Raw genomic sequence first — 7418 nt, 5'->3', positions numbered from 1 at the left:
TGGTGAAGACTTCTTGTTCCCCATGATCAAGTTTATCCTTCCTCGCTCTATCTCCTCACTTTCCTTTAGCCCCTGCAAATCAGAACAGATGTGAAAACCACATCCTGTATCAAGGACAATGAATGAGAAGATAATGAGTTATTAGAAGAAATAGTGTATATACCTGCCGAAGATGGCTTTACTTTGCCATCTTTGATGTCTTGCAGATATTGTGGGCAGGATCTCTTCCAATGCCCCTTTTGATTGCATTAAAAGCAAACGGTCTCCTTTAGATCAGAAACATGGGGAGTGGTAGCATTGGGCTTAGCCTTTGGGCCATTACTAGATGACCCAGCTTGAGCCTTGCTCTTCCAGTTTTGCTTAGGAGGACCTTTCCTCTTTTTCCCCTTTCCCTGTCCAATGGCCAAGACAGGGGCACTTGCAGGAGTGGAGGCTATACTTTAAACCTTCATCCCTACTTCAGCTGTCTGCAACAAGTTGTGCAATTGGGCCAGTGTCTGCTCAGTGTTGTTCAAATGGTAAGTTAGAATAAACTGACCATAACAATCAGGTAGTGAGTTCAACACCATATCAATGGCCAATTCCTCATCAAAGTGAATGTTGAGCTTGACCAAACGCTCTATGTAGTGTTGCATTCTTTGCACATGAGACACAACCGACTCCCCTTCTTTCATCTTGCAAGCCATGAGTGACTTGACTACTTCAAACTTTTCTTGACGAGCTCGCTTATGGTACTTTTCCATAAGGTCCTTGTTCATCTCAAAAGGCCAATAGTCCTCATAGTACCTCTGCAGTTCTGGGGACATGGTTGCCACCATGATGCATTCCACTTTGGTAGCATCATCGTAATGTTTCTTGTAGGCAGCATATTCTTCAGGAGTAGCTTTAGACTCATCAAGCTCTTTGAGCTCCTTTTCAAGGACATATTCTTTGTCCTCAAATCGAAGCGCCATCTTGATGTTACGCATCCAATCGTTATAGTTAGAGCCATCCATAACGACTTTGGAGCAAATGTTGAGCAAAGAGAAGTTGTGGTTGGAGGAGGATGAAGCAGAAGTGTTTCCAGGAGTAGACATCTGAAAAGAAAGAAAGTTTTAGTTAGATTTCAAGATACCTTAATATAATAACCCAAAGATATAATATCAAGGTTAGGATCCAACTATGAAGATTCACAACTTAGAAATGGGATGCCGAGATCCAAGTGTAAATTTCATAAAGGTAGGTGAATGACGATTCACCAATTCCACCATTAGACGAAATAAACGAAGTGAAATTCCTAATTCTTTTGAGATACATTGAAACTATTCAATGGCATGTTTTAATCTCAGATTATGCTCTTCTATTTGTGACTGGGATGCCGAAGATCACAAACAAGATGTGAATAACCATGCAAATGTGCTTGGTAACCTCATTGTCTTTATCATCAACTATTGATGTGCTGGTAAACCACACACGCTCCATCAAAATGACAATTATGAGATACCCATTACTACTCTTTATTAGTGCCTTTTAGTGTGCTGGTTAACCACACACGCTCCACTAACGACCAATAAAGCATAATGTGCAATTTCATGGATTAGCATACTTTTTCACATTTTTCCTAAAGTAACTAGAGTTGGGATTTTGTAAAATAATGTTCTAGTACTTTCTTTAATAACATTATACTTTTAATGAGATGTAGTTGTCCTATCAAATCCGTTCTGCTAACGACCCTCCACTAGTCAAGGAAGCGGTGGGTGAGAGTGGACACCCATTCAACTACCATTTTATAGGCAGTTTCCTTATACCCCCTTATAGACTAGCTTCGTGAATGAGGCATACTAGCGATTTGACTGACCATATTCTTATACATATATAATATTAAACTTTTAATTATAATACATATATAAGGTGTGTTTTAAACTTTTTAAAACTTTAAGGTTTATATATAAATTTCGAAAATTAAGACATTAATTTTAAATTTAAAATAAACCAAATAACTAGATTTAATATTTATCTATTAATTAACTTTTAACCAATTTATTAAATCTTGTAAGGATTATCTAATTAAATTAAACAATTAATTTAATCCTAATCCATATCCCTTCTAGATTTCGAAAATATGGGGATAGGATAATTTCCTTATTTTTCTCAATTATCCAATAAGGCAACTATTATCCAAAACAAGGAAACCCTAAAAAGGGGCTAGCATATTTCAAAATTTTAAGGGAGGAGGCTAGGGTTTTCAAAACCCTAACCGTAATTTCGATTAGGGTTCATGGAGGCTATGGTTTTCGAAAACCCTTTGAACCAAAACCCTAAAATCGAAAATTTTGGCCTTTAGGGTTTAATGGCTATAAACCCTAATTTGCAATTCAACTATTATAGCAATTCAATTTAAAAAAACAATGGCTCTGATACCACTGATGGGTTTTAGGTAAAACAAATAAACTAGAAAACAATTCCTAAGTTCACATGCAACCTACTTTGGATCTATGTTTTAACTATTGAACATATAACTTTGAATTGCAAAACAAGAACCCTAGAGGAGAGAGGCTAATTTCAAAATTAACAAACTAGGGTTTAAGAGTTACATACCTTTCAATTGTTATAGCAAACAATTGACAATCCTCTTGATCTTGATCTTGGTCTTCTTGGAAGCTTAGCACCACAAATGTAATGCCTCTAATGGAATCACACCCAAGAACTAGCAAGAAGGAAACTTGAAGACGAGAGAGAGAGAGAGAGAGGGGGGGTATGCAATTTTCGGCCTAGGGTTTCTTCCAAGGTAGGAGTGGCCGAAATTGTGAGCTGGGAGGCTCCTTATATAGCTGAGGGATCTAGGGTTTAGGGAAAACCCTAATACTCCTTTGCTTAGGGCCTAAGCTAACCCAAAGGACTTATCCAAAGCCCCTTGGACGAAATCTCTAGGGTTTCCCCTATAGATTTCGTCCACCTCCTTCCAAGGAGGTTCTAGATCCTTCCACTCAACTATTAGATAATTGCAAGCTAGTCCCTACACTTTATAATTAATACTTTTAACCCCAAAATTAATTCTGATTAATTTTTGGCTAACTATTAATTAAACATAATGATTTCTAATTAATATATTAATCTTTTAACATATTAATAAATCATTTATATTAATTCATTAATCTTATAAATTAATATCTCTCCTTTCATAATTTCCTTGTCCAGTTGCTAGGTTGAGGGCAACCCAAAAGGACTGTGCTGCTATCAATTCAAGTACATACCAATTATAGTTATGGGCTTAGACACCTAATCCAACAGATAATTCTGTAGTCGTTCCATTGGAGGATATTCAGGTAGATGATCGCTTGAATTATACGAGAGACTAGTGGTGATTCTGTTGGATTAGGTGTCTAAGCCCATAGCTATAATTGATATGTACTTGAACTGATAGTGGTATGGTCTTTTTGGGTTGCCTTCACACTTGTAACTAGACAGGATGATTAATTGCAAAAGAGGAAGAATTTATTAATTTAATTAATAAATTGGAATCAATGATTTATTAATATGTTATGGAAATAATATATTAATTAGTAATCTATTGTTAATTAATATTTAATCAGAAATTAATTTGGAATTAATTTTGGGATTAAAGGAATTAATCAAAAGTGTAGGGACTAAAAGTGAAATTGTTCAATAGTTGAGCTAAAGGGTCCAAAACCTTCATAGGGAAGGTGGTGGACGATTTTATATGTATATATATATATATATATATATATATATATATATATATATATATATATATATATATAAGATTATTCTAGAATTTCTAGAATATCTTATCATATATGGATAATCAGGAGGTGGATAATTGCCATATTTGAGATAATGATATTTTATTCAAATTAGGGTTATCTATAACTTCTTGGTGCACTATATAAAGGGTGCTAAACCTTTTGATTTTCGGCCAGTAATTCTAAGAAGAAGAAAACGAAAATTTGATCTTCTTCCTCCTCTCTCATCATTCTCTTGCATTGTGTGTTTGTGAGTCATAAGAGGTGTTACACTTGTGACACTAAGTTCTCAAGCTTCAAGATCTACAAGGGAATCATTGTTATTACAGTATAACAATCAAGGTATGTAACCTAATCCTAGTTTTATGTTGATTTCGAAATTTGTAGTTACTTCCTAAGGTTTCTCTTTTTGTGTTCAAGTTTGTATGTTAAATTAGAGAAAACCTAGATCAAAAGCATTAGGGTTGCATGTACACATAGGAATTATTGTTATGCTCAAAACCCATCAGATTCTTGACAGGAGGACAAAGACTCTACGAAACAAGGTGGTGTGATCTTGTGAAGGTGCAATGGCAGCACCGAAAGGGTTCTGAATGGAGGTGGGAGCCTGAGGACCAGATGAGGGAGCATTAGCCTAAATTATTTGAGGCGACGGACTTCAAGGAAGAAGTCTAATTCAAGTGGGGGAGAATTGTAACATATTACTCGAGGAATCTTTCATTATGACCCTTGGTGTATGATTAGATTGCAATTTGGTCCCAATTGGGGGATTATTGTAATGTTTGGGAAAGGGGAGCGTACGCTGGGCATACCTCTTGTATGTGGGACGTACGTAATCAGGGGTCAAACCCAAATTTTAGGGTTTGGACCCTATTAAAGCAACCTTATGCCCAAGTTTTCCTCTTTACCAGCCTCCTTAGCCTCTTTTGAGTCCTATTTCGAAAGCCAAACCCATTTCAAGAGAGAGTTCACATTTGTGTGTGTTTTGTTGTGTGCTTGGTGTATCTCTAAGAAGAAGAAGCTTGGTGGAGGAGAACTGATCAAGGAGGAGCCTGTAGATCCAGATTCAATTCATCATTTCCTGCTTCATAAAGGTATAAATCTTTGACCTTGCTCATTCTATGCTTAGATCTAGATCTAGTAGAGTTTTGGTCACTCTTTAGTCTTATGAATGATATCTAGTGGGAATTTACCACTCCAGAAGTTATGAGTTGCTCCTCTTGATGCTTTTGAGATCCCTAGTCCATAAAGTTAGCATCTTGATGGTTGAGGATCAACCATGCATGAGTATATGCCCATTTGGTGAAAGTAGAATGCTAAATCTAAGGTTTGAGTCCTTTTGACCCATGCAAAGGCACCAAGTTAGTGACTTTTATGGATTAAGATGTTCCCTAAGGTCTTGATCTGAAAATGGACGTTTAGTCGTAAATCATTAAGTGCTTAATGAGGTTTTGGTCATCAGAGGGGTACGTCAGGCGTACTCTAACGTACGCTGCATGTATGTGGATGAAGCCGTAATCTTGGTCTCAAGGTAGTATGTTGGGCGTACCCAGGTGGTACGCTAAGCGTACTCAATCAGGGGCGTTATGGGCTGTTAGGATTTTAGGCCATTGGACTTTAGAGTTTTGGCCCTTGTTGGGCCACAAGTTTTCCTGAGTTAGGTCATTGTTAGGCGTTGGGACTTCATGGATTTGGGCCCATATTGGGCCTTGAGTGTCATTTAGGAATAGGGCCACTTAAGGGAGGGGTAAAATAATCTTTTACCCTAGGAGTCGAGATTAGTTAATTAAAGTCCCAATTATGGTTTATGACCCAATTATTAATTAGGGTTATATTTGATTTATTAGTGCGGGGATTCTCCGGTTTAGTAGTCTGAGCATCTATTTGATTGTCAGCAAATTGAGGTGAGTTTGCTCACTGTACTGTAGGATACTAAGGCGTGTAGTCTTTGTGACTCATGTTGTATGTGTTGTATACCTGTGTGCCTGTTTGCTATATGTATATAGGGTGAAATAGACCCGGGGGTGAAATATACCCGATACGGCCTAGTGTTGTCATATGAGTTGAAATAGACTCGGGGGTGAAATAGACCCGGGGTGAAATAAACCCGGTACAACCTTGTGTTGTCATATGAGTTGAGTAGACTCGGGGGTGAAATAAACCTGGTACATCCTTGAGCTGACATATGAGTTTAAATAGATTCAGGGGTGAAATAGACTTGGGGGTGAAATACACCTGGTACAGCCTTGAGCTGACGTATATGTACGGTATGCGGTATTTTGGGGAACTCACTAAGCTTTGTGCTTACAGTTTTCAGTTTATGTTTCGGTTACTTCCGATTCGAAGAGGAAGAGCTCGGGATGATCGCATTGCACACACAATGATTTTTCATTTATTTGATTATGATGTACTTTTGGGATGTTTATGGCTGCTCTCTGAATACTTTATGGTTTTGACACACATGTTTGTTTGATGGTTTATTTAATATAAAAACAAAAAATATTTATTTTTAGTTTTGGTACGTTACAATACCTGGCTAAAGTATACTATTACCTAATGGCCAAAGGACCTAAACTGCCCTGCTTTAAAAGTTATGTGGCCAAATTCAGATCAGGGTAAAGTATATTGTTCCTAACTTCTTCATTGACCAAAATGAGGATCCCAAATTGCATGAGCAATAGGTCTTACATGTAAAGGGTCCTGTACCCATGACTAAAAATTTCCTTGCCAAGCTACATGAAAGAGATTTCCAGAAGTCCACAGAAAAATTATAAATTGCATGCCAAACTTGCGGGGGCTTATGTTGTTGGTCAGTTTCTCTGGGGCTATATATATATATATATATATATATATATATATATATATATATATATATATATAAATAAAATTATAATTTTATATAAAATAAAAAAAAAACTAACAATACGAATAATGGTGCTACTATTTGTGGATTTATTGTTAGTTTTACCCATTAACACTATTCTAATAGTTCTATCAAATCAACTTTTAAATTTTATCATATTTAATTTTATTTGTTATATTCTCTTACTACTTATTTTCTTTATATATTTTAAACTAGTTAATAATTAGAAGTTAGTATAACTATGTTAGTAAAGTTAGTATAAATCGACAATAACTGCGGATTACTCCAACATTGGTGTCTTTATTATTATTATTATTATTATTATTATTATTATTATTATTATTATCGTTATGGTCCTGCTATAAAATGGGATGAAATAAAATTTCCCCAGCACTGGATTTTAGAAAATAATATATCACCTACACCTTTAATAAATAATAATATAGAAAGTATTATACAAACTTCTGCTTGGTGTCGTTACTATTGAGTTTAACAAAGAAATAGAGTATAATAACGACCTAATAAAACGAACAAGATCTGCAAGATCTTCACATTCATACATATCACCACTAGATTATAACGTAGAAGTCCCCTCTAATCGTGCTTCTGTTGATATTAGAAAGATAAACAATTTAAATATACATGATGATATTGTGTATGAGGCGGAGGCATCTACTCCTTCTGAAATGAATTTTACAGTTTAATGGATTTAAAAGAAAAAATAGATTTTAGCCCTGGTTCTCAGGCAAGAAAAATTATTTCAGAAGAATTTTATTCAACTAAATGGACATTTTTTAAAGAATGGTTATTTA

The sequence above is a fragment of the Lactuca virosa genome, chromosome 7, assembly GCF_052849685.1.
Source record: "Lactuca virosa cultivar CGN04683 chromosome 7, Lactuca_virosa_CGN04683_v6, whole genome shotgun sequence".
In the NCBI taxonomy this organism is placed as follows: Eukaryota; Viridiplantae; Streptophyta; class Magnoliopsida; order Asterales; family Asteraceae; genus Lactuca; species Lactuca virosa.
This window is presented reverse-complemented; position numbering follows the sequence as displayed.